The sequence below is a fragment of the Mirounga leonina genome, unplaced genomic scaffold (assembly GCF_011800145.1).
Source record: "Mirounga leonina isolate KUSES-001 unplaced genomic scaffold, KU_Mleo_1.0 Mir_125, whole genome shotgun sequence".
Taxonomy (NCBI): domain Eukaryota; kingdom Metazoa; phylum Chordata; class Mammalia; order Carnivora; family Phocidae; genus Mirounga; species Mirounga leonina.
In genome coordinates this window covers 56615333-56643274 of record NW_023270305.1, presented here as the reverse complement: position 1 = coordinate 56643274, position 27942 = coordinate 56615333, and the positions used below count along the sequence as shown (strand labels likewise).

The 27942-nt window shown below is 41.4% G+C and overlaps 1 protein-coding gene and 1 long non-coding RNA gene across 7 annotated transcripts in view; both read left to right on the top strand.

Moving 5' to 3' along the window:
- Positions 1-27942, top strand: part of CCDC85A (coiled-coil domain containing 85A) — a 199427-nt gene that overhangs the window by 125417 nt on the left and 46068 nt on the right. The gene's annotated exons all lie outside the window — the stretch shown is intronic.
- Positions 37-9483, top strand: LOC118008101. Its single transcript, XR_004678576.1, has 2 exons — positions 37-3066; positions 6507-9483. It is a non-coding gene; the product is annotated as an uncharacterized LOC118008101 (long non-coding RNA).

Genomic DNA, 27942 nt, shown 5'->3' with positions numbered 1-27942 from the left:
ATTGGAATCATACAGTATGTAGCATTTCAGATGGGCTTCTTTCACTTAGCAATATGCATTTAAGATTCCTCCATGTCTTTTAAAGACTTGATAGCTCATTTCTTGTTAGCACTGGGTATTATTTCATTGTCTGGGTGTGCCACACTTGATTCATTCACTTACTGAAGGACATCTTGGCTACTTCCACAAGAGAGAGATTTATGTTCATCAGAATGTTCCTCTTCTGAAGCCCACTCTTTAAGCTGTCTATACCTCTGTAAAAAGAACTTCCCCTTATCCCTCATCCCTACTTTTGAACTAAAACGGAGGGCAATGTTGGGGGATCTCTCATCAATAGATTATCGAAAGGTTCTGGATTCAGCCAATGTCCTTTTAGGGAGGGGATTTTATTTAGGGCACTGTGGAACTGTGAAGATCTACTTAAGATGGGATTTAGCAAGACTGAGCTTTCTTTTGGACTCAAAAAGACCTAGGTTCAAATCTTGGCTGTGCTACTTTTTAGCTGTGTGAACATTGCTGTGGGGTGAGGAGACTAGAATTCTCTGACCCTCAGTTTCCCTCAACTGGAAAAGTGAACTTAATAATGCCCACTGTACTTTTTGTAAGGTTCTCTCTCTGTTGATACTAACATTTACTGAAAGCAAAGTGGGGCCTTCAGCCTGAATGACATTTATTCGTGAGCAAGAGGAAAGAGAACTTGTGTGTGGTTATTGGATGTCTACTGAGCCCAGTCCTTTGGCAGATCCATGTCACGTACTGTCTCATTTAATCTGTACACGTGTATTTTGCACCCCAAAGACCGCTGCTTTGGCTTCGGAGTCACACAGACTTGAGACAGAATCCTAGTCTTGCAACTTACAGGCTGTTTCAGGGAGGGCGAGAAGGATGTACCTTTGGGAAGACTGAGGGGATGAAGACCAAAGTCTTCTCCAGAAACCAGAACTTCCTTTTGGAGGTGGAAAGGAAAGGTGGATTCCCCAGCTTCCAAATTTCCAAACTGTCAACTGGACCTTAAGGCTGCTTTCTCCAGAAATTGGGAAACTATTATTCATATGATAATTTTGTGCTTAGAGTTAATAAGATTCATTTTGGTCAGATGGGGACCTAGGCATTCCTTCTATGGAAAAAAAATAAAGAGAAAATATAACATACGAACTTAGGTAACAAAACATTTTCATAGGAAAATAACTGCAGTGTAAGATTTTAGGTTTTATTTCTTGCCCTAGCACTATTCAGAAAAAAATATGTGGTTTATGCCGTGAGTCCTTAAAATGGTTAAAATTAAATTTTTCTTAACATCAGACTCCGCTCTTAAATCTGATAGGTGGCTCCACAGATCACAGCAGTTTTGTAAATATGTCTTATGAGCCTCAGCTTATGGCATAGTGACACCACCAGCTTAATTATCACAAAAGCTTCACAGACCCTAGTTGGCATTATATGCTTGGTTTCTAAAATATTTTATGGTATCATGATAGCTTGCTTGATGCCACAGTGTAAAATATTGCTCAGAAAGTAATAGTGATGCTGATGTGAGAGGTGGCGAGATTGTGTGTGACATCTGGGTAACAACAGAGGTGATTTTGGAATGTTGAGATGGTTTGGTGAACTGGGGAAATGCGTCTCCTTGTTAATGGTTCATCTTTCGATGGTCCCATTCAGACAAGAGCTTCAAGAAGGATTTAAACACATAAGCTATGGTGTACCCTGGCGTGAAAGTTGGCATTGACTCTGACCATCATGCTGGCTGAGGGCCCAAAGGATGGCGATGGGGTTTGAGGCTGGCTTGACTGCACCACATCCACCATAGGCTGGATGTCAGCCCCATGACTAGACTTGATGGTTGCTGCTTAAGGGGTTATAACATAATGTGTACTTTGCCTAAGAGAGAAAAATACTGTTTTCCTTTCTCCTTCAGTTTTTGGCCCTCTGAACATTTTTGTACAGGGCCCTGGAGGAGTCACAGTATTCACACCATCAACTTTTGCCTTGTTTTATCCCACCTGACATAGGAAAAACCAGAGGCCTGAAGAAATTACATACTCCCAGTCCCATCCAACTGTGACAGGGTAGGGTCATTTGCTGTCTCTGGGTCCAGCCACTGTTTAACCCATACTTCCCGTCTTGGGGGAGACAGAGGCATGCCTTGGGTGAAGTGTCATGGCCATGCCCACTGGTGTCGCTGGCTGTCGAGCAGTGTTTGCTTATTTTGACAAAGGTGGTGGGGTGGTGGGCTGTGCCCCGATACAAGAAGGTTTCTGATGGACCAAGGACAGGGTTAGGATCCTGAGGAGGTTAACCCATGTTCTTGCTGGAATCTAGCTTTCTGTTATTCCTGTCAACTGCTGCAACCAGAAGCAACAAGAAATCCCAGTGTTTGTCTAGGATGCACAAAAATCGCAGAATAATTCTTTTTAGTCAAAATGGATTTCCTCTATTCTAACTTATAGCAAGGCCTTTGCAAAGTTGGACCACAGTGATGATTCTACATTGAGAACTAAATCAATGCAAACAGACCAATCAAGCTCACAAACAAAAAATTGATCTGCTTCAACTTTATTTTATTGGATCATCTGAGAACATTCTCAATTGGTTTCACATTCCCTGGGCTTAGTAGTATTCTGATTACTATTTTTTTTTTTTAAGTCTTTATGTGGCTGCCTCTGGGAATGCCCATTTAAGAATTGCCCAAGTGATGAAAAAAGGGAAAAAAAGGGGGGGATTTCTATTGTCACAGCTGTCCCTTTAACATCTGTGTAAGGATATAGCCCTCTGAGCCATTGAGAAAAAGAAGCAGCCAGGAATTCTTCCAGGAAGCAAAATGGAAGCAAGGTTGTGTAGACAACTGCATATGCTTTTCAGGAAGAGAGGATTAGTTCTGTTTGATTTCCCACTTCATTTAGGTCTGAAGAGACCGAAAATGAGACTGCTGAATCCCTACTCCTCCCACAGCTTGAGCCTTTGGTCTCTATCCTGAATTCAGATCTTCCAGGAACTCGTGATCCTTGCAATGCTGGTGACTTTCAGGAAGAAAATGTAAAATCAATTTTTCCACCCAAATCTCCTGTAAGTTAAGTGGCAGTGTTCTTATCCATTTCCATGGATACATTACTGTTATGGGCTGGTGTTTTGACTTAAAACATAGGAAGGAAAGAATAATTTTAATTTAGGTTTTGTTTCAGTTCCTAAAATTCTTTAGAATTCTTGGTAATCTCTGGTGATGAGGTTGAGGGGAAGAGAAAGAAAGAGAATACAAACTTGAATATCCCAAACTCTAGAGTCAGTCATTGGGGACAACCTTCCTCTTTGACTGCTTCCTATTTTTCTCCTCTCCTCATTCACACTGCATAATTCATACCTTTCCTCAGGTCTCAATGCCTTTCTCCATGTGACCGTTGTCATCAGTGCTTAAACATAAGATGTTGGTGTTTTGTGGCTTTTAGCAATTTTGGTGAGAGTTGCTTCCAGACTGCTCCTAAAAGCTCAAGCTAATCTCTTAATCATTGTGGTTGTGCTTGTTTTTACTGACTTTGCACTAAAGGGAAGGTAACTAACGTCCAAGGAGACTCTGTCAGAAGCTTTTATGTGAATACAATTTATCTTTACAGTGATTCCAAAAATGTAGCAGTACAATTTCCCTTTTGGAGGTGAAAACCAGATCTGAAGGCTGTGTGACTCGCTCAAGTTCTCAGAGCTGGTGCAAGGCAGAGCAGGGAGCCCAGTATCCCTGGTGCTCTCACGCCTGGCTTCTCTGAGGGTAGTCCACAGAGTCGCAGCAAGACTGCCAGGCCAGCTCAGAACCACTGAACCAAAATCTGTGCAAGGAGATCCATAAGTGATTGAATGCACATTAATATTCGAGAAGCATGGCTTCACTCGGAAGGTGAACTAAACTGGAAACTGAAGTAGATAGCGGAGTTTCAGGGGTACTTGCTTCCTGGTAGCACTGTGTGTTTAGGTGTGATGTTGGGCATCTGGTTTTCTAGCTCTGACTGAAGCAAGAGGTTGGGGAAAATGAAGAATAATGTTGCAGTAATGGTGATCTCCAGACTAATTTTGGAGGTGTAGAAACACCACCATCACTATTATTATCAGTAGTAAATACCTGCCAAGCACTTTTTTCTTGAACGACAACTCTCTGTTGATGAAATTATTTAGAAAGCCTCTGTTTGTCATGAGACATGGTTCAGGAGAAAATGGGGGCCTAAGTCAGAATTTCTTGGATTATGTTCAAACACCTGGAGACCATGCCAAAAAGGCAACAACAACAACAAAAAAGCATTGATAATTGTTTAATGTTGACTATAGTTACAGTAGGTTGGGCTTGAATTTATAACATAATAGGGTTGTATTTTGTGAAGTGGGTACAATTTATAATGCATTAGGGCCCTTTGTCTAATCTATGTGTACCATGCACGATGCTCATATCATAGGGTTTGAAGAATAACTTTAGTACTTTCCATGATTGTAAAGACGATAATATCTTTGCATTTATAAGATTGTAGATCATATTTGCAATAGCTGTAATACTGAATCCTTGGTCAGAAACAAACACCCAATTATAGTATAGTCTCAGTGGGAAAGATGATTTACTTTAGGAGTGTCCACTTCACAAAGTGATTTTAAGGATTTTAAGGTCACAAAAGGAAATACTATCTGCACAGCGCTTTAATTTTAATGTTTATTTGATATTGAGTGCCTTCTATGTACTAATTACATTCATCTCAAATTTTGAAAATCTGATGATATGCACACGTCCCGAAACTGAGTCAATGTATTATTTCTGAAGTATTGTATAAAAAAGGATAGACTTGTTAGCCTGTGGTTTGATTCCGAAATACAGAAGCATGTTAGCTAAGTGTGTAGAGCTCTTTATGCTTCTAAAATGCTTCCTCTCTCCCATCTTATTTAAGCCTCACATGCATTAGCTGTTAACATGCCCATTTTAAGGAAGGATGGGTGAATCAGATGATCTTACTGCCCTTTGCATTCTGAAAGTCTTTTATTACCATAGATGAGGGATTGTCATTATTGCTCGGAATATTCATGGCTGTTATTGTTTATATGAGCCAGTTGGCAATGAATCATGTTCCCTTGTGTGAGAACTTTGTCTTCTATTTTGATTTTAATAGCCATTTGAAGCATATTTATCTTTTTATACGTATCGGCTTTGTTTTTCTAACTCGCCTGTGCAAGTCTCGTGTGTGTTCTATTTCCTTATATTCCTTATATTACCTGGCACATCATAGGCCATCAATAACGTTTAATGAATCTGAAGCGAGAATAAGGAGGGCTGATCTCCTGGTTTGCATCCTCGTTTGCTTCCTTTCCTGGGCAGGGTTTTGTTCCTGAGGCCACGCAAGGCTAGCGCTGCTGGCTTTCCCTTCCAGGCTCTCACTTTAAGGCATGGAGTCGCCCAGCAGAGCATGATGCAACAAAGAGGAATGTTTGAATGCCAAACATTCATTGCTCTGATAAATCATCTGTTGGCTAAGCTAACTTTGGGGGAATCATCTGTGGACGTTAATTCTATTTGCTGGACCCCTCTGGTTGCCATGGATACTTGCTGTGGCCGAAGGTGGTCCTACAAGCATTGTACAGGATGTTGCCTGTGGCAACAAATAGCTCAGTGGGTGGGCGGACTGGCCACAGAGGAACAGGGATGGAATGTGAGTACTAGATACTCACAGGGAGGGCGGGGACTTTGGTTGGATGGACTCAGCAGAGGCCCCGGGGTAGAGGGGGCATTCTAGGCAGGTAGTTAGGGCTGAGCCTGTGAAGGGAGTGTGTGGTATCAGGAGATGGTGTTGCTGCAAGCAGTGATCATTATTGAAGAGGTCCATGAAGGGCAGCAGGTGGGTTTTGGCTGGTGATCAGCCACGTCGTGATGGGGATTCTGGTGGCAGGTAATCTGCAGAGATACAGGTGAGCTGGCAGTTGAGATTGGATCAGGTATTAAGTAGAATAGATTAGGGACAGTAGTCAAGGGCAGTCTTCAGTGAGCACAGGCATTTAGCCACGGAGGGAGGGGGAAGGCAGAGCCCCAGGATCCTAAGGAGAGGAGGTGGGGCTGAGGCACAGCTGCCTAACAGAATTGAACCTGTGGTCAGAGCTAGAGTTAGAAGCTGTGTGTTGCCATAGAAGAACGAGTATGGACCTGGAGTAGGAAAATCCTGAGTTCTGGTCCCTGCTCTTCCACATATAACCTTGCCATCTCAAGAAATTATTTTGCTTCTCTAGGTCTCCGTTTCCTCATCTGTAAAATGCAGAGGATGGGTTGATGTGCGTTTTCCAGCCTATGACCTACATAGTGTTATCTTTTGTGAAAAACATTCTGTGTTAAAATAGTTTGGGGAATGCTGTATGGTGTATCTCCCTCCAACATCGCCAATATATACAGTGTTCATTATTATCTTAAAGTAGCCAGTGATGACCTATGACTGATTTTCATTTAGCCTAGTGATTCTCAAACTGACTGACCATGGAATGTCTTTTCCCCCGAGCAGCCGTTGACCTGGTGAGGGGATCTATCGTTTGGAAACTCACGATTTGAGAAGGACTGGGCTCCATGGTTTCTCAGATGCCTGCCAGTGGAGCATACCCTCAAGTATGTCTACCATTCATCCATGAGGCCGCTGGTACACAAATGGCCTGTCCAGCTGGGTAGCCACACGTGGCTCCTTCCATTCAATTTTAACTTGGTTTTTCATTCTCTTTTTCCTCTTGAAAGTTATGGTGGGGACTCCACTGCTGTTAGGGATTTCCTGTCTCTGTTTCTCAGACCACAACACAGAGGAAGGGGTGTGGTGAGCGCCTGTAATTGTTCCTCGTTCCCTTCACAGAGCCCTGGTGGTGGGCATAAAGTCAGCCTCCCCAGATCTGCTTCTCTTCCAGCCCCTTTAACTTCATCTCTTAGAAGCTTCTGGAAAACTTACCCCCACCCCGTGCATTTCTGTCAGTGGGAAAGTGTTTTCCTCGTTCTAAACAATTGATTTACAAATAAGCTTCTGGAATTCTGCCCATCAGCCCACGTCCCATGGGGTTGGCTGAGGTAATTCCTCAATACAATCTGTTTAAACATTTTGTCATCAAGAGTAGGAAAGAAATACTAATTGTTTTATCAGACTGCATTTTGCATAAATAACTTAAGAACAGCTTGACTTTTTTTTTTTCCCCCACTGCCTTTTGGGATTTGGAAAATTTCATAAAATAAACGGTAAAAGTAAACGTGACTGTGTTTTAGTGATTGAATCTACTTACAGTAATGACTTTAAGACTGACAATATTTACTCAGGTAGCAAGCATTTATGCCATTTATACCACATTGCACCAGCCACTGTGGAGTGTCAGTCAGGCTCCTGCCTTCAAGGAATGTATGCAGCTGAGGAGGTAAGACCATAGTAAGACCACCTTCTTTGAGGTGGCATGTGGATATGGGAAAATGAATGTGTGTAAACAGAGTAACTGCAGACAGAAAGAATAATAAATCCAGCTTCCCTGCTTAGGGTTAAATTGGAATTTTCCCAGCTTGGTGGGAATGGGCAGATTAGCCTGCTTGGTGATGGACTCAGTGTTGGGAGACCTGGGACCAGAATTGAATGGTGGCAGGGGAATGTGATATTAACAATTAAGTAATCATAATAATTAAACATTCCTGAGATGTATTTGTTAAAAGAACTTAGAGATTTGGATTGGTTGACTGCTAATGAGATTATAAATTTCAAGTAAAATAAATTTCAAATTTTCATTTGGAATCATCCTAAGAACTGTCCCATGCCAAATTTGGTTTGGATAGCTTTATTTATTTTTTTTAAAGATTTATTTGAGAGAGAGTGGGGGAAGGGAAGGAATATCCAAGTAGACTCCTGCTGAGGGCGGAGACTGATGTGGGGCTTGATCCCATAAGCCATGAGATCAAGACCTGAGCCAAATCCAAGAGCTTAACCTACTGAGCCACCCAGGTGCCCCTGGTTTGGGTAGCTTTTAACCATTAATCTTTGCCAGGACACTTATATGGTTATATGGACACTTAACTTTTATAACCTATTCTTGGATGTCAGGGACCAAATGATCCTATCGCATCTTGCATTTTTTTTCTCATATATTTAGTTAGGCAAAATCTTAGAATTATAGTTTTGCTTTTAACTGTGTCCAAGGACCCACACAAAAGACCTTTGGTCCTATTGAATGCATAGCAAAATCAGTCCAGTGATTCACCTGAGTGTTTGGTTTTGGCTTTATTATTTACAAAAATTGAGAACTATCAGTGAAGCTAACTGGTCAATTCTTTTGAAGGTGTGGACTGGTTTGCACATGTAGACACAGTCTGCGTACTTGACTTGGAAGGAGTCACTAACCTTTGCTAGATCCCATCCACCCTATCTGTTGAATCGTGATGATACTATTGTGGGGATAAAACAAAGTGTCCCAAAAGTACATAGTAAAGGGGTGTTCTGTTAAATATACCTTATCTGGATTTTGTTTTTCTTCAGTACAGACACATGGTTGACTGCCCATAAGTGTTTGTTAAATAAATGTGTGGTTAGAGGGTCCCATTTCTGTTTCAGGCAGTTATTCACAAAATGGCAAAATGGTACTTTTCTATAGTAAACAGACATCATTGACATTAAATAAATTGGAAGTATTAATAGTTTTCAAAGGTTTTTAAAATGTCTTTTTCTTTTTTGTCTGTCTTATCCATGGCTGGAAATCCATTCTTAAGCCAGAATTATAATTTTTTTTCTATTTTGTGTTCAAGTGGATTTTCTATTCAGAGGGCAAATTTTAGCTTTATGCATATCGGAAAATTAATTCAAGCTATCTGATAGAGTATAAGAGATGCACGTAGTAAATGGAAGATGGTAAAAGATTTTTCTTTTCCCATTATTAAAAGCCTGTATTTCCCATAGCTAAGCCAATTCAGCAAAGACGTGTAGGTACCAATTATGTAAGATTTTCCTTTGAAGCAGCAAACTTTAATTAAAATATATAGTTGCTCTGGTTTCCGAGCCATCTATTTGAACAATTTATCTGTAAAGATATTTTCACAAAATAAATTCCATGTTAATTGGAGGTTTCCTTCAGTATGAAGGAGCACACACCTCCACCAGCAAGGAGCAGTTCAGAAAGTCTAAGCTGGTATTGCTAGATGTAGCATTTCCCCCAAATCTTCTCTCCAAATGAAACATTATGCCATTTTTTCATGAATATTCATGTTTGAATTAAGGCTGTCTATCTTGACTTGCAAAGCTAAGTGGGAAATTAAATACTTAGCCAAGCAACCCAGTTCATCTGTCCCCAGACTCTTCTCCTTCCTCATTAAGAGGAAATTCTACCTGAAATACTGGAGTTGTGCTCATAATAGGAAATGAGTTTTTCAGAAGGAACTTGAAAAGGGTGTTTGTTTCAAAGCCCCCAGCAGAGTAGTCTGACTGATGCTCTTAAACAGTCTTTGGAGTTTTAAACTTTTTAAAATCTCTATCTCTGTTTACAAAAAGGAATTAAAAGAATTTTTTAAATTCCAAGTGGTTCGTGGATCTTCTTACCTGTTGCTATGTAACCTCCAGTTCCTCTTTACCTCTTTATCCACATCACCTCCATCCTGAGTCCCGTGGTCCTTTTTTTTTTTTTTTTTTTAAGATTTTATTTGTTCATTTGATAGAGAGCACGCACACTCATGAGCAGCGGGGAGCAGCAGAGACAGAGGGAGAAGCAGACTCCCTGCTGGGCAGGGAGCCCTACTCAGGGCTCAGTCCCAGGACCCTGGAATCATGATCTGAGCTGAAGGCAGAACTTAACCCAATGAGCTACCCAGGCACCCCACCTATGGCCTTTTGATGTGAAGATGGGGGATTATCCTATTACTTTCCTTTTTCTTTAACTGACTAGGTAGATCACCACAAAGTTTCTAGAATCTAATCCGTCTTCTTATTCTTCTAATGAAGACTGATGACTGCTGCATAGGTCATCTACTGGCATGTTTGTATTGTCAGACCAGAGTGCTAGAGCCAGTGTAATCTGCCATATCTGTACCTAAGAATATATCACTTTGTTTTTTTAAGAGTTTATTCATCTGAGAGAGAGAGAGAGCACACATGCACAAGTTGGTGGGGGCGGGGTGGGGGGAGTGGCCGGGAGGGGGGCAGAAAAGCAGACTCCCTGCTGAGCAGGGAGACCTACACAGGCTGGATTCCAGGACCCTGAGATCATGACCTGAGCCAAAGGCAGATGCTTAACCAACTGAGCCAACCAGATGCCCGAGGATACATCACTGCGAATAGAGGTGTATAGAATTTTAGAGCGGGAAGAGATCACATGACCCCCATGACCAAGCTGGTTTGAGGCAGATACAGACTTGCTGCTTAACAGTCTTCTAATTGTACTTTTTTTTTTATGTTAATCACCATACATTACATCATTAGTTTTTGATGTAGTGTTCGATGATTCATTATTTGCATATAACACCCAGTGCTCTGTGCAGAACGTGCCCTCAGTTTGTTTCTCACAGTCCATAATCTCTCATGATTCATCTCCCCCTCTGATTTCCCCCCTTCATTTTTCCCTTCCTGCTATCTTTTTTTTTAAACATATAATGTATTATTTGTTTCAGAGGTACACGTCTGTGATTCAACAGTCTTACACAATTCACAGCGCTCACAATAGCACATACCCTCCCCAATGTCTATCACCCAGCCACCCCATCCCTCCCACCCCCCACCACTCCAGCAACCCTCAGTTTGTTTCCTGAGATTAAGAATTCCTCATATCAGTGAGGTCATATGATACATGTCTTTCTCTGATTGACTTATTTCGCTCAGCATAACACTCTCCAGTTCTACCTACGTTGTTGCAAATGGCAAGATTTCATTCCATTTGATGGCTGCATAATATTTCATTGTGTGTGTGTGTGTGTATATACACCACTTCTTTATCCATTCATCTGTTGATGGACATCTTGGCTCTTTCCATAGTTTGGCTATTGTGGACATGGCTGCTATAAACATCGGGGTGCATGTATCCCTTTGGATCCCTACATTTGTATCTTTGGGGTAAATACCCAGTAGTGCAATTGCTGGCTCGTAGGGTAGCTCTATTTTCAGTTTTATGAGGAACCTCCATACTGTTTTGCAGAGGGCTGCACCAGCTTGCATTCCCACCAACAATGTAGGAGGGTTCCCCTTCGCATCCCTGCCAACATCTGTTGTTTCCTGACTTGTTAATTTTAGCCGTTCTGACTGGTGTGAGGTGATATCTCATTGAGGTTTTGATTTGGATTTCCCTGATGCTGAGCAATGTTGAGCACTTTTTCATGTGTCTGTTGGCCATTTGGATGTCATCTTTGGAAAAATGTCTGTTCATGTCCTCTGTGCATTTCTTGATTGGATCATTTGTTCTTTGGGTGTTGAGTTTAAGAAGTTCTTTATAGATTTTGGATACTAGCCCTTTGTCTGATATGTCATTTGCAAATATCTTCTCCCATTCTGTCGGTTGTCTTTTGGTTTTGTTGACTGTTTCTTTTGCTGTGCAAAAGCTTTTTATCTTGATGACGTCCCAAGAGTTCATTTTTGCCCTTGCTTCCCTTGCCTTTGGCAATGTTTCTAGGAAGAAGTTGCTTGCAGCTGAGGTCGAAGAGGTTGCTGCCTGTGTTCTCCTTTAGGATTTGGATGGACTCCTGTCTCACATTGAGGTCTTTCAACCATTTGGAGTCTATTTTTGTGTGTGGTATAAGGAAAAGGTCCAGTTTCATTCTTCTGCATGTGGCTGTCCAATTTTCCCAACACCATTTGTTGAAGAGACTGTCTTTTTTCCATTGGACATTGTTTCCTGCTTTGTCGAAGATGAGTTGACCATAGAGTTGAGGGTCCATTTCTGGGCGCTCTATTCTGTTCCATTGATCTATGTGTCTGTTTTTGTGCCAGTACCATACTGTCTTGATGATGACAGCTTTGTAATAGAGCTGGAAGTCCGGAATTGTGATGCCACCAGCTTTTCTTTTTCAACATGCCTCTGGCTATTCGGGGTCTTTTCTGGTTCCATACAAATTTTAGGATGATTTGTTCCATTTCTTTGAAAAAAGTGGATGGTATTTTGATGGGGATTGCATTGAATGTGTAGATTGCTCTAGGTAGCATTGACATCTTCACAATATTTGTTCTTCCAATCCATGAGCATGGAACGTTTTTCCATTTCTTTGTGTCTTCCTCAGTTTCTTTCATGAGTATTTTATAGTTTTCTGAGTACAGATCCTTTGCCTCTTTGGTTGGATTTATTCCCAGGTATCTTATGGTTTTGGGTGCCATTGTAAATGGGATCAACTCCTTAATTTCTCTTTCTTCTGTCTTGTTGTTGGTGTATAGGAATGCCACCGATTTCTGTGCATTGATTTTATATCCTGCCACTTTACTGAATTCCTGTATGAGTTCTAGCAGTTTTGGGGTGGAGTCTTTTGGGTTTTCCACATAAAGTATCATACCATCTGCAAAGGGTGAGAGTTTGACTTCTTTGCCGATTTGGATGCTTTTTATTTCTTTTTGTTGTCTGATTGCTGTGGCTAGGACTTCTAATACTATGTTGCATAGCAGTGGTGATAGTGGACATCTCTGCCATGTTCCTGACCTTAGGGGGAAAGCTCTCAGTTTTTCCTCATTGAGAAGGATATTTGCTGTAGGTTTTTCATAGATGGCTTTTATGATTTTGAGGTATGTACCCTCTATCCCTATGCTCTCAAGAGTTTTGATCAATAAAGGATGCTGTACTTTGTCAAATGCTTTTTCTGCATCTATTGAGAGGATCATGTGGTTCTTGTTCTTATTAATGTGTTGTACCACATTGATTTGCGGATGTTGAACCAACCTTGCAGCCCAGGGATAAATCCCACTTGGTCGTGGTGAGTAATCCTTTTAATGTACTGTTGGATCCTATTGGCTAGTATTTTGGTGAGAATTTTTGCATCCGTGTTCATCAAGGATATTGGTCTGTAATTCTCCTTTTTGATGGGGTCTTTGTCTGGTTTTGGGATCAAGGTAATGGTGGCCTCATAAAACGAGTTTGGAAGTTTCCTTCCATTTCTATTTTTTGGAACAATTTCAGACGAATAGGTATTAATTCTTCTTTAAATGTTGGTAGAATTCCCCTGGGAAGCCATCTGGCCCTGGGCTTTTGTTTATTGGGAGATTTTTGATGACTGCTTCAATTTCTTAGTGGTTATAAGTCTGTTCAGCTTTTCTATTTCTTCCTGGTTCAGTTTTGGTAGTTTATACATCTCTAGGAATGCATCCATTTCTTCCAGATTATCTAATTTGCTGGCATAGAGTTGCTCATAATATGTTCTTGGAATTGTTTGTATTTCTTTGGTGTTGGTTGTGATCTCTCCTCTTTCATTCATGATTTTATTTGGGTCATTTCTCTTTTCTTTTTGATAAGTCTGGCCAGGGGTTTATCAATCTTGTTAATTCTTTCAAAGAACTAGCTCCTAGTTCCATTGATCTGTTCTACTGTTCTTTTGGTTTCTATTTCATTGATTTCTGCTCTGATCTTTATGATTTCTCTTCTCCTTCTAGGTTTAGGCTTTATTTGCTGTTCTTTCTCCAGCTCCTTTGGTGTAGGGTTAGGTTGTGTATTTGAAAGCTTTCTTGGTTCTTGAGAAAGGCTTGTATTGCTATATACTTTCCTCTTAGGACTGCCTTTGCTGTGTCCCAAAGAATTTGAACAGTTGTGTTTTCATTTTCATTGGTTTCCATGAATTTTTTAAATTCTCCTTTAATTTCCTGGTTGACCCATTCATTCTTTAGTAGGATGCTCTTTAGCCTCCATGTATTTGAGTTCTTTCTGACTTTCCTCTTGTGACTGAGTTCTAGTTTCAAAGCATTGTGGTCTGAAAATAGGCAGGGAATGATCCCAATCTTTTGGTACTGGTTGAGACTTGATTTGTGATCTAGGATGTGATCTATTCTGGAGAATGTTCCATGGGCACTAGAGAAGAATGTGTATTCCATTGCTTTGGGGTGGAATGTTCTGAATATGTCTGTGAAGTCCATTTAGTCCAGTGTGTCATTTAAAGTCTTTATTTCCTTGTTGATCTTTTGCTTAGATGATCTGTCCATTTCAGTGAGGGTGGTGTTAAAGTCCCCCACTATTACTGTATTGTTGTCAATGTGTTTCTTTGCTTTTGTTATTAATTGCCTTATATAATTGGCTGCTCCCATGTTAGGGGCATAGATATTTACAATTGTTAGATGATCTTGTTGGACAGACCCTTTAAGCATGATATAGTGTCCTTCCTCATCTCTTATTACAGTCTTTGGTTTAAAATCTAATGTGTCTGATAGAAGGATTGCCACCCCAGCTTTCTTTTGGTGTCCATTAGCATGGTAAATGGTTTTCCACCCCTTCACTTTCAATCTGGGGGTGTCTTTCAGTCTAAAATGAGTCTCTTGCAGCCAGCATATTGATGGGTCTTGTTTTTTATCCAATCTGATAGCCTGTATCTTTTGATTGGGGCATTTAGCCCATTTACATTCAGGGTAACTATTGAAAGATATGAATTTAGTGCCATTGTATTGGCTGTAAGGTAACTGTTAGTGTATATTGTTTGTGTTACTTTCTGGTCTATGTTACTTTTAGGCCCTCTCTTTGCTTAGAGGACCCCTTTCAATATTTCTTGTAGGGTTGGTTTCATGTGTGCAAATTCCTTTAGTTTTTGTTTGTCCTGGAAGCTTTTTATGTCTCTTTCTATTTTCATTTACAGCCTAGCTGGATATAGTATTCTTGGCTGCATATTTTTCTCATTTAGTGCTCTGAATATTACATGCTAGTCCTTTCTGGCCTGCCAGGTCTCTGTGGATAGGTCTGTTGCCAATCTAATGTTTCTACCATTGTAGGTTACAGATCTCTTCTCCCGAGCTGCTTTCAGGATTTTCTCTTTGTCTCTGAGACTCGTAAGTTTTACTATTAGATGTCGGGGTGTTGACCTATTTTTATTGATTTTTTGAGGGGGCTTCTCTGTGCCTCCTGGATTTTGATGCCTGTTTCCTTCCCCAAATTAGGGAAGTTCTCTGCTATAATTTGCTCCAATATCCCTTCTGCCCCTCTCTCTCTTTCTTCTTCTTCTGAGATCCCAATTATTCTAATATTGTTTCGTCTTATAGTATCACTTATCTCTCGAATTCTGCCCTCCTGATCCAGTAGTTGTTTATCTCTCTTTTTCTCAGCTTCTTTATTTTCCATCATTTGGTCTTCTATATCACTGATTCTCTCTTCTCCCTCATTTGTCCTAGCAGTTAGAGTCTCCATTTTTGATTGCACCTCATTAATAGCCTTATTGATATTCACTTGGTTAGATTTTAGTTCTTTTATTTCTCCAGAAAGCATTTCTCTAATATCTTCCATGCTTTTTTTCAAGCCCAGCTAGTATCTTTATGATCATCATTCTGAACTCTAGTTCTGACATCTTACTAATGTCCGTATTGATTAGGTCCCTGGCAGTCGGTACTGCCTCTTTTTTTTTTTTTTTTTTTGAGGTGAATTTTTCTATCTTGTCATTTTGTCCAGAGGAGAATAGATGAATGAGAGAACAAAATGCTAACAGGGTAACAATGACCCCAGAAAAATACACACTAAACAAATCAGAACAGACCTGAAACCCAGGGGGAAGAAACGGAAAGAATGGAAAAAAAAAAAAAGAAAAGAAAGAAAAGAAAAAGATAAAAACAAACAAACCAGAATATGTTCAAATATGATCAGCCTGGTTCATAGATCAGTGTCACACACTAGGTTTTGGGCATATTTTGGTCTGTTAGAAGAAAGTGCCTCCCAAAATTTTAAAGAAAGAAAATCTTATATATGTACAAAAATAAGGGTAAATATGATGAATGGATGGAATATGACTATAAAGATGAAAATTCTAAAAGATTTTATAAAAGGAATTGATAAGAAGTTGGTTGAAAAAAGAAAGGATTTAAAAAAAAAGAATGTGATCAGGCAGGAGACTAGAACAAAGCCATACACTAGAGATTTAGGGTATATTTTGGTCTGTTAGAAGAAACAGTATCCCAAAATTTTAAAGAGAGGACAACTTATATATATATATACCAAAAATAAGGTTAACTACTATGAAGGGATAGATTATGACTCTAAAAATGAAAAATAAAAAATTTTTAAAAAAGGGATTGATAAGATGTTGGTTGAAAAAGGGAAAAAGAAAAATTAAAAAAAAATTAAAGAAAAACTTTGAAAGACTAAAGAATCATGGGAAAAAAGCCATGAATTCTATGTGCAGTATTCCCCTAGCGCTGGAGTTCTGCCGTTCTCATTGATAGGTAAACTTGGTCTTGGCTGGCTGTTCTTGCTGAGCTTCTGGGGGAGGGGCCTGTTGCCATGGTTCTCAAATGTCCTTGCCGGAGGCGGAATTGCCCCGCCCTTGCCCTGTCCGGGCTAAGTAATCTGCTCGGGTTTGCTCTGGGAGCCTTTGTTCCCTGCAAGCTTTCTGTACAACTTTGGAGGACGAGAGTGAAAATGGCGGCCTCCCAATCTCCGCCCCGGAGGAGCCGAGAACTCGGGGCCCCGCTCCTCAGTGTGCCCCCAGAGAAAAGCTGTCAATCACTCCCGTCTCCCTGGTCTCCGGCTGCACTCCGTGCTCACCCGGCCTGTGACCGAGCGTTTCTGTCTCTGGGACCTGACCCTGTGTGGAGTCTCCAAACCCAGCAGATCCCTGCGGTGCACTCCCGCGCCGCTCCTCCCAGGGGAGGAAGGGGAGTCTCCCCGGATCTGCCGCTTGTTGGGTCCCTGCTGGAGGAGCAGTGGCCCGACTGTGCCGTGGATCACGGTTTATGGCAACCCCGAGCTGAGAGCCCGCGCCTGGGCTCCTCCTCTGCAGCTGGCTTCCCTGCTCCAATACCTAGGACCTCTGCCGCACTCAGGCACCCCCGGTCTTTCTGTGACCCCGAGGGTCTTGAGACCACACTGGCCCAGCAAGGGATCCACCCCCCGCCTAGCCACTGGAGCGACATTCCTCAGCACAGCCGACTTCTAAAATTTCCGATTTTTGCTCCATTGCTCTATCACTGGCCTGTAGCCGCTGAAGGAGGCCCCCTCCTCTGCTGTTTATCTTCCCGAATATCACCTCGGATTCACTTCTCTGCACGTCCTACCTTCCAGAAAGGGTCGGATGAGAGCTGGAACTGTGGAAGATTTCTAGTTAAAGTTAGTAGAAGCAAATGAATAGGAAAGATGCCTGGTCCTGGAAGTCAGGCACAGGGCAACCCCAGGAATCTCCAAGCCTGACCTTTGTCCCTAATGTGCCTCCTTTGAAGGTCTAGTACCTGCCTTCCTACCTGGCCTTTGCTTTCTTTAAGGGCTCAGTGCTCCACTTCCCAGCCTGACTTTGGGTTTGTGGATTGAGTCCAGGTCCAGTTCCTAAGCCTGGAATCTAGTTTGTCAGAGCAGATTGAAAGCATCCACATGCAGTACACAGACTCTCAGGAATACAGCAGGTTGGGACGAGTTGGGCAGAATATTCTGGCTATAGACAGTAATCCTTTGTCCAAGGAAATATTCTAAGACCTTGGATCTGACATGTTCCATTTTACTGTGAAAACAATGCATAAAAATGTATAATGCGTTGGCGAACATTAAGAGACTTTTTTAAAGCTTGAAACCTTTTATTTAACCTTTTATTTTATTTATTTAGGGGTGCCTGGGTGGCTCAGTTGGTTAAGTGTCTGCCTTTAGCTCAGGTCATGATCCCGGAGTCCCGGGATGGAGCCCCTGAGCAGGGAGCCCACTTCTCCCTGTCCCTCTGCTGCTCCCCTTGTTTATGTGCTCTCTCTGTCAAATAAATAAATAAAATCTTTAAAAAATAACTTTTAAAAGGCCAGTTAAAAGAACACAATATTGGTGAATGTTGTTTTGAAACAAATATTACATGTACTTTCCAGGTGCTGATAAAAGTGGAATAAGATACATGGAAAACACAATAGAATTAAACAGCTCATACCACTGTAATGCTGAAGTCATGCAGAAGACCCAAGTGCTAAAGGCTAGACCCTGTGAAATGTCCTGGAAATTGCCTAGGAAATTCACTGGACCCCACAGAACAGTGTGACTGGGTAGTGAGCATAGACCTCGGTGCGGGGAGACTGAAGAGCAAGACAGAACTTAGCTTCTGACAGTGGAAGAAATGGAGGCTGGGTTAGGGCTCCCGGGAGGCTCTCTGGTGAAGTTAACTTTGGGGCTACCGTGCAGCTGCTTGCTATTTAGATCAGAGTAAGCAGAAGATTAGTAACAGGCAGTTCCTGACCCTCGTGCATTTGAGAAAGTTCCTTTTGCAGCTCCCTTCCTGGGGTAGAACCTTCTCTGACCTGATATGGAGGACTTGGCTAAGCTTGGAAACTTTTGTTTCCTCCCTTCGTATGTATCAAATATGCCGTGATGGTAGTGATCACAATACAAGTATTTTTCTAAGCCTCTATAAAAATAAGGCTGATTTTACCTTATTTACACAGAATTGAGGAGCACTGTCTTCAGAATTATTATAAGCACTCCTTCCAAGTAATTTATTTTTCTCCATGTATATTGGAGCTAAATTCTTGGCTTGATAGGAGTGATGGAATAAGAGAAGTTGGTGTCTCTTGATGATAGATTGACTTCTCTGTCATCCCCGCATAGACAGCAATAGGAAAATAAATTTCAAGTGAGTTGTTATTTAGATGGAGAAGATTAATCTACCTATAGATCAGTTTGTTAAAATGCTCATTATGAAAAGATATATGTATTTGTAAATGTAAGAGGTATCCATCATTTTTTATGGATTTGACTATACATGGGCCATGGGATACTGTTTTATTCTACCTTAATGTTCCTGGGTACTTCTTAAGGACAGAATGGAAATTAAAAACAATTCATCTTGTCCCATTCTTGGGTCTAATGTGATGATTTAAAGAAGCTCTTTCTCAGTAAATCTGCTAAGCCAGTAGCCTCAAACAGAAGCCCCATTTGGGTTGTTGGTGCTAATGGCAGAGAGCTGAGCTATACACAGTGGGGAGAAGGATGTATTTATAAGCAATTCTGCTAGCAGACCCTCTACTGCATCATTTTAAGTTCTTGCATAAGCTTAGTTTATTCTCAGGGAAAAAACAGACTTGTAATTCTCTTTACACAATGATGGTGCCCTCATAGCTGTGTACTCCTAGAGGAGTCGGGATAGAATAATGTTAATTATTAATTAAAGAAACATTAGCAGGAGACACCTCTTTGACCAGCCTCCCTCCACCCTGCCTGCCCTGAGACATCTTATTAGAATGGAATTTTCCCAAATGTATAAAAACATTATTATTATTATTTAAATTCAAGTGCCCACTCAAGCCACTGGGGACCAGGTAGACCCTCCACATTTTTTTAAAATCAGTGTGTTCTGCAGGGGAATGTCTTTATTGGGATCTTATTTTTACTTACTTTATTTACAGTTTTCTTTCTTCCTTGAAGCCAACTGTTTGCATTTTGTCTTCACTCTCATACACTTGAACTTTATAGAGATGTTTTTAACTCTTAAAATATTCAAAGGTCATTATTTTCATGTTGAAGAAACATGCCCCTTAGTATAACAATTATTTATAGAGTTTAATGTTGGTGCCAGACTTGGAGTTATAAACATGAATAAAACACAATCCCTTCCCTAAGGAACTTGGGAGTTCACAGTTCGTTTTAGGATTTCACAGTTTATTTCTTCTTTAATTTTATTTATAAATTTATTTTTTATTTATGATTTAAGGTTTTCCCTAAACTGTTAGAATGATTATGCACTGACAAGAAGTAAGTCAGTGAAAACTTAGATTTTCAATGCTATCTGCTTTGAAGGTTAAGGAAGCACTCTTATGTTTTGTGAAGGTGAATAAAAATCATTGACTTAAGAATGCCATTTCATAATACAGCATATAACATTCTAGGGTAATACATAATCAATCTGAAAATTAGTATTAGAACAGAATTTAATAGATTCATTGTATGCCAAAATTAATTTAAAATATCCTTTTTGGGGGCACCTGGGTGACTCTGTCAGTTGAGCATCTGACTCTTAATTTCAGCTCAGGTTATGATCTCAAAATTGTGGGATCAAGCCCCACATCAGGTTCATCACTTAGTGGGGAGTCTGCTGGAAATTCTCTCTCCCTCCCCCTTAAATAAATAAATAAATCTTTAAAAAATATCCTTTTGATTGTTGTATGTATAATTTTGGACTGTACAGAGCTTGACAAACCATTATTTGAAGATAACAGTTATTTTAGGTATAGAAATGTATTGTACCTACTTGTTTTTCCTGTACCATAAATACTGATACATACTTTCAGAGTCCATAGGATTTTGTGGACAAGGATGATTACTTTAAAAACAGTGCGTTGGGGCGCCTGGGTGGCTCAGTCATTAAGCATCTGCCTTCGGCTCAGGTCATGATCCCAGGGTCCTGGGATGGAGCCCCACATCGGGCTCCCTGCTCGGTGGGAAGCCTGCTTCTCCCTCTCCCACTCCCCCTGCTTGTGTTCCCTCTCTCGCTGTGTCTCTGTCAAATAAATAAAATCTTTAAAAAATAAAAACAGTGTAGATATATTTGATTTGGAGGAATAAGCAACCTCTGTACAAATGCCTGTGGTTACTTCTGTTAGATGATTTCTATCAAATTGTCTTTTGTTATCACCGGGAAGAATGTTAACAGCTTTGAGAGTGGTGACATTAAATTAAACAGAGTGAACATTTCATTGGGTTGTCCAGCTGTCCAGAAGAGGATCCAGGGGAGATTCAGGAAGGCAGCTACTTTGAGAACAAGAATTAGACATTTACAAGCCAGGAGAAACTGCCCTTTGCCTTGTCATCATTTTCTTCCAAGACTGAAGATTTCCGAGACTTGGGTTGTAAGAAGTTTGTGAATGTTTCCAAAGATTGCATTGTGATTGGCATCTGCATTTATTAAGTGCACTGATGATTTGGCAGATCCAGGCGTTTAGCTTGGGATGGTTTGGTGGTTTTGTTGACTGTGAAACTTACTGTCTCCACTTTGGCTGACTCTTGCTTAATTGAAGGCACTGCCATATGAACCAAAGAGGTGATGCGCTAATTTGCATCTCAGGGAAAAATACAGTTTTCATTCTGTCAATAAATGCATCAATTGAGTAATGGTGTAGTGCTCGATTATGATAAGAGAATTTAAATCAGACTGTACTGGTGCTGGTCAAATTCTTTGATAATTGCTTTATTTAGCCTTCACTCTGTCTCTCTGCAGGACCTATGTTCTCCAGCAAAGAGGAGTATTCACAGTGCCGCAGATGGTGGGCTTCATGGGAGCAGATCTCAGGTTGAGGTCCAGAGTTGTGCTCACTAGCTTTGTGACTTTGAGGAGTTACTCAACAGCTTTAAGCCTTTAGTCTTTCATCTCTAAGATGGGGGTAATAATACCTGCTTAATAGTTTTGCAGTGAGGATTAAATGCATTAATGCATGTGAAAAATGCATATGCCCTTTTAGCAAAGCGTTTGACGCATGATAAATCAAGTTAAAGTTATTAGCCATTATTTATATCATCTGATTTACTTGCTTGACCAAATTGCTTAGTCTGTTGTTGCTTAGCAACTGTTTAGTGAAGACAAAATGATTGAATGCTTGTGAATCTAGAAGAGCCCAAATGAACTTTGAGGTCAGCAGGAATTTTCCTAACTAGAATGCTGTCTCCCTACCTTTCCCTACTTTACTATTGTGAAGTGTCTCTAAAAATCAAAGGACGTGAAAAACAGGATGAACATGTTCAAGTTGCCCTGTATTGGCTGTGTTAAATAGGACTTTTGAGATACTTCTTATATCAATTTTACTAGTGGCAGAAAAAAAGTTGTTATCTTAAGTTTAGAGTACCATCATTTTATTTAGATTAAGTAGTGCCTTTAAAGTTTTTCAAGTCCTTGTTTTTGCCCACATTCAGTACTTTGTTCTCATCAATGGCATCAGTTAATATTCCTTTATACTAAGATGGTTTTTTTCTTACCCTGATGATTTTCTTGGGTGGAAAAGAGTTTTTAAGTGTACAGAGTTAGGACTGAAATCTGTAAGGAGATATTGTGAAAGGACAGTATTTGAAAATGTGAACAAACCTCAGATAAGCGTGTTGAGCTGCCATAATCAGAACTAGTATGCATCCATCACATGGGTGTGCTTTCTCCTATTTCTCAGAACATTACAACATCGTCTTAAATATTCTCTGCTTCCCCAAGGTCTCATTCATAGTAGATATTCCACAAGATCTGTCTAATGAATAAATGAAACAGCAGAAATATACATCCACTGTTAGAGATCCTATCTTGGCTGCCTTTAGTGTTAAACCACTCATAAGGATTATTGTAAAGTGCCTGATAATTGATACCCAGGAATCGTGGGTCTTAAAGAATCTTAAAGATCATCTGCTGCGATATTTGTGTTTGATGAGGGAAAATTAAAATCCATAGAGCTAGGACTGTTAGCTACTGTGCTCTACTTCCCTCCTTCCAAAATTACTGTGGGAGGGCAAGGGTCCCAGACAGTGAAGAATGAGGGGAGCATGCTAAATGGGGCAGCAGGAGATCAACAAGAAAGTGGGAGGACTGGATTTAGGAATTGAAACAGAGGTGAGAATGAAGATGGATAAAGGGGTCTCATTAAAGCGTTCCCACGTGGAAGACACACAGATCCAGGCTGTGTCTGCCATGGAGGCTGGGTGGTGGTCAGCTTTCCGAGGCTCAGGGCTGGGAAGAGGAGGGATTGTGGAGAGGTATGCTGCTTCCTCCCCCAGCCTTCCATACTCAGACCGGGCTCTAGCCCTCAGGCTTCCTTTCCACATTGGCTCTCTGCTCTTGACTTTGACATTTAAACCAAAACCCCAAGTGTCTTGTCTGAGCTCCAGACTTGTGCATTTAAGTCACCCCCTATGTCTTACCTCACATATCTAGTACAAATATTAAGCCTAATATGAACAAAATAGATTTCTTGATTTCAGATCCCCGTCGTGCTCCTTCTCCAAGCCATCCCCCAACTGCCACCACCACCCCTATTCATGTCAAAACTGTAGCTGTAACTTTGATTCCTCTTTTCCCCGTAAGACCTTACTTCTACTCTGTGCATGTGCTGTGTGGCTGCCACCTCTAGGAGACGTAGTGAGGGAGGCCAGTGCATTCTGCCCCACTGCTGTGGCTCACTTGCAACCCGCAGTCCTGTCCCCGCACACCTTGAGGCCTCCTCAGCCATCACTCTGCCTTCACCCACGTTCTTCTCTTCTCCATAGAGCAGCCAGGAAGAGCATTTGAAAGTAAATCAGTTGTGTCACATGATAGTGGCCCAGCCCCCTTCTGTTATGGCTCCTCACTGTGAACGCTATGAAATCCAGGCTCCTTGCATTGGCCCACTGATGCTGGGCATCTGGTCTCCTTCCTGCTCCAGTGGGATCCTTTCTCCTCTCGCCTCACCTCTTGACCTCGCTTTAGCCACGCAAGCCTCCTTTCTGCTCTTGGAGTGCCTGCAGCTCATTTCCACTTTGGAGACTTTCCCTTTCAAGTTTCAACTTGGATGCCTCAGATGTTTCTCGGATGATCCAGGATCCAGGATGGATCCACTCCCCTAAGCCAAGTGGTGGAGGGTGTCTGGGAGAGCACCATGGCTGTTTATGTGTCTGTGTGTGCGTGTCTGTCTTCCATACGAGAATGTTCCTTAAGCAGAGGAGCCCTTTTTGTTTTCGGTGAGTGTCTGTAGTACAGGAAGCAGTGTTTAGAACCTAGTTAGTACTCAAATATATGTTAACTGCCTTTGATTACAGAGTGCTTTTTGATAAATATACCAAAAGAGCTAACATACAAAAAAAAATGTTCCGAAGTATGTGGTCTTTCCAGTTTCATTTATCTAAATTAACTGTCCATTATCTGACTAGATTCATCCATTATCTATCACTTTGTGTGAACATAGATGATGCTAAAACATTGGGGAGTTTGTTTTGCCAACGGTTTCATAGCCAGGTCTGAGAGCATATATAGGCTCAATTGAACAAAATTTTTATGAATTCCCAAATGATGGGATCCAAATTAATGATGCTTTGCTGTATAATTTGATAAAAATTAATTTTATTTCACTGACAAGTATGACAGAAACAACTATATACAGGCTTTTAAAAACAATCTAAAAATATATGAAAGTCCAAATAATTGTCTGAAGAGAGTAACATTTTTTGTAGGTTTTACTGTCCTTTGAAAATTTTTTTTACAAATTTACTTATGCATTCACTGACAATACTGACAAGATACGCTTACAAGGGTGCCACCTACATTGAAGAAAATTGTTACATTTATTAAAATGACATCAGTTTTTATGCTCTGGCCTTGGGAAAAGGCAGTTATTTTCTCTGGGAAATGACAACAAGGACAGCAACAACGTAACAGTGGAAAGTAAGACGCATTTGAACCCCAAATAGCTGTGAAAATGGTACTTATGCTAAACAGCTCTTTAGAGTTTGAAATATTTTCCATATAGTCCCCCATCCTTTTGCCAATTTATTGCTATTTACCTAGTGCCTCCTTTGTGGGGCTGGAGCTTTCAAAGGGAATAGTAAAAGTGAAGGCAATTTTAGGGCACAAAAGTTTCCTCTGAACCAGACTTCAATTTAGATTGCATGTCATTGTGTGTTTTCTAGGTGGAAATCTGACTGCATTTGGAGTTAACTGTTTCAAAGGATCCGGGAAGCACAAACTTTGTGTAGGAGCGAGAGCTCTTGGGAACAGGGTGATGGGATGTTCATTCCTTCCTTCCTTCATCAATAAGTTATTGAACACCTTGTAGCACATAGCTCTGTGCTAGTCATAAGGCTGCTCAGAAAAGAACTGGAAGGCAGGACCTTGCTATATGGAGCCTCCAGCTTTTATATATATGGTGGGGGGGAGAGGGAGAAATGGAGGCTAAAACCATCGCGTGTCTGTTACCAAGGAATAGGCCAGGTGGATGACAGCAAATACACAAGTGCCTTTCTCTCCCATTTTCAAAACGCTTTCATTTGGGAAGAGGAGAGACTAGGACAAATCTATGGTGATTATTTTCTGGTACAAAAGTTAGGATCGTTTTTTTCTGATTTCGAAATGGACTTACATGCAAGTCGTCGGGTTTCAATATCCATTTAACCATTTCCTCTTTTACAGAAAATGAAACCAAATCTAGACTGTTTCAAAAAATACAGCACTTGGGGGGCACTGGGAGAAGAGCATTCACGATGTTTTCTGTCAGCGCATTCTTGGAAAAAGATGCGGTATTTTCAGCCTTCATTCAAATTTGAAATAAACAGGACAGCCCCTTGTTCTGGTTCCTTTAACTTCGAAATGACAGGTTTTCCCCTTCTCGAAGAAACATAACCCGTTTTGATAAGGACCGTGGCCCCCTGCCGCCGTCCAGCTGCCCTCTGAGAGACCCGAGCCCCTCCCTCAGGCTCAGCAGACACCTGCCGGTGCCCCACAGCTGCGTGTGCTACTGCATCCTCAGGGCGCCCCTCACAGAGACGGGCCCGGAGGACATGTTCAGGGAAGGCGCCTTGCTAACCAGAAAGCAACCTTACTAACTAGAGCACATTTCCAGCTGCAGGACATTTATACTGTATTCCAAGCTATTAGTGGTAGAAATGGTCCATTTTTTATGCATCCCCACACCTGTCTCTCCCTTTCTCTGCTCTCTATTCTCTCTCTCTCTCTTTCCTGCTCTCGCTTCCTCCCCAACCCCCTAAGACACACACACACACAATTTTTTTAACCTGCTTGGCACATGTCACATTTTCTTACTGAAAGTACCCACCAGTGATTTGATCTGGCATAATCTGAGAACCTCTGCCAAGTTTCCACCCAAAGTTTAGTGTTCTTTCGTATGTTTCTCAAATGGCACAACGGAATTGATACTAAGCTCCATTTAAATGCTGGAGTGATTGAAAAGCATAGACCTGTGCTATAAAATAATTCCCTTTCAGAGCACTGTCTGCATAACTGGTTGACACACTGAATAAATTTTAATTGTACCAGATACTCTTCTAGGCACTTGGAGGGCATCGCTCAACATAGCAAAGGTCCCTGCCTTGTGGAGTTTACACAAGGGGAGATGGGGAGAGGCAGGACTTCTACAGTAAAGATAGCATGTGCACAAGGTAATTTGTATGATAGAAGGTGATGAAGTGTTTTGAGAAAAGTAAGTACAACAGGCTTGGAACTCAGGAAGATAGGGTAGAGATGGGGGCAGGTGGAGGGATTAAATGAGGTGGACTCGGTGAATCGCATGGAGAGGCTGACACTTGGACAAAGACTTGTGGGAAGTGAAGAAGTCAGCCGAGCAGCTCTCAGGGGTCGGGGGGTGGAGGGAAAGAGCATTCCAGAAAGCGGGGACAGAAGAAAGCAGGAGCATGCCTGGGGTGTTGAGGACAGAAAGGCAGCTCCGTGGCTAGAGCCCGTGGTGGTGTGAAGGCAGACAGCAACCGGGGAGCCAGATTATATGGGGCCCTGCTGCACTTCTGAAGGACTTTGGCTTTTATGTGGAGCAAAATGGTAAGTTCCTGCAGAGTTTTGAGTGGAGAAAGAAATGAGCAGGCTTAGCATTTTAGAAAGAAAACCCTGGCCACTGTGGGTTGAAAGAGAATTTGAATGAAAATGGACCTGGGAGAGGAGGCAAGAACAGAAGTAGGGACACCGGTTAGGAGACTCTGGTGAGGTTGGGTTTTCAGGATATTCTGGGGGTAGGGTCAACAGGATTTCCAGGTGGATGGGAACTGGGTTGTGTGAGAGAACAGAACCGAACACAGTGCGGATGTTTCTATCACAAGAGAAGCCTGTTGGTCAAAAGGTTTAAGTCTAGGGCTAAGGGGTAACAGCCAAAGAGAGGACAGCATTTTAAAACCTTAAGCAGTGGAGGAAGGTGACAAGACAGATGGATCCGTCTCGGTGGCTCTCACTTCCCCCCTCACAACTGGATTCCAGAATGCGAGCCTTCCCAGCCTGGGCTTGTGCACTTACCTTGCCTAGAACTCTCTTCTCCCAGGTCTTTACATAGCTGGCTTATTCACAGAACCTTAGCCTCAGAGCTCCTCCCAGGCTATGCTCCCTAACATAGCTGTACTTCCCCAGATCTCGCTACACCAGTACTGTCTTGTCCTCTCTGCACAGGTCACCTTCCCTTTGCTTTTCATTGCATGTCTTCCCCAGCCTCCCCCGCTCCGCCCCAGACTGCCCCAAATGCAGACTCCATGAACTCACAGACTCTTACCGTGTTTGCTTGCTGCCGTGTCCCCAATACCTAGGACATCGTCTGGCACACGGGTGAAGGACACTCTCTGTTGGGTGAAGAAGTCTTGATATTAAAGTAAATTGACATGTCTGTATTAAACCCCTGCAGGGAACACCACTGGTCAATGTGTGAAGTTCAGGGAATATTTTCACGTAACATATTTGGGCAAAAAATGAAAACACGAGAAAAAAATAACATAGAAGAAAGTAGATAAAGAGAAATCATAAGGCACTCAATACATGATTTATTAGCAAGTGAGTTGAAAAGAAGTAAAACTAAAAGATATTCATGGAATGGAAAGAATTTAAAAATTTAGGATCACTGAACTTCAAACGGCCCAAGAGCATGCACAGGTAGAAATCTCTGTGGCATCTTCCTGAGCTTTCTCCAAATACCTGCAATAACATGAAGCCTGTTATTGTACAAAGCAATATACTCCAATCGGGTTGTCCTAATCATTAGAAAGCTACTTTTTATACCACGCATAGAAGAATAAGGAGTGTTGCACTAGGCAGAGTTGAGTATTTGGCCAAGGGAAGGTGTCAGAGAGACTCAGACCTAAGGGGTTTTGGAGCCAGTGAATAACCAGTGACCAGGTTTCCACATGGGAGGAACAGGATGAAAAATATTTCCTATCTCTTTC